Genomic DNA, 292 nt, shown 5'->3' with positions numbered 1-292 from the left:
AAAATATATTAAAAAAAAATAAAAAAATAAAAGGAATGTTTTCCAGTCCCAGTGAAGGTGATCCGTGTCACAGTCACCTGTCCTCGACATGATGGGGTGAGGAGATGACCGCAGAGGTAGAAACGAGACCAAAAACAGACCGTTGTTTCCGCCCGGTTTCGAACCGGGGACCTTTCGCGTGTGAGGCGAACGTGATAACCACTACACTACGGAAACCGCTGCTCCTGGGAAGCGGAAGGCACCTCCCTGAGTCCACCCGGGTCGGGGCGGCGGGCGACAGGACGCCAAGCTC

General features: G+C 53.1%; 1 non-coding gene across 1 annotated transcript; it reads right to left on the bottom strand.

Moving 5' to 3' along the window:
* Window positions 1-143: 143 nt before the first annotated feature.
* Window positions 144-216, bottom strand: TRNAV-CAC. Its single transcript has one exon. It is a non-coding gene; the product is annotated as a tRNA-Val (tRNA).
* Window positions 217-292: the final 76 nt, after the last annotated feature.

This window comes from Myotis davidii, unplaced genomic scaffold (genome assembly GCF_000327345.1).
Source record: "Myotis davidii unplaced genomic scaffold, ASM32734v1 Scaffold4910, whole genome shotgun sequence".
NCBI classification, from domain to species: domain Eukaryota; kingdom Metazoa; phylum Chordata; class Mammalia; order Chiroptera; family Vespertilionidae; genus Myotis; species Myotis davidii.
Note: the sequence above shows the minus strand (reverse complement) of the source record. Positions and strands in the feature narration are given on the sequence as shown.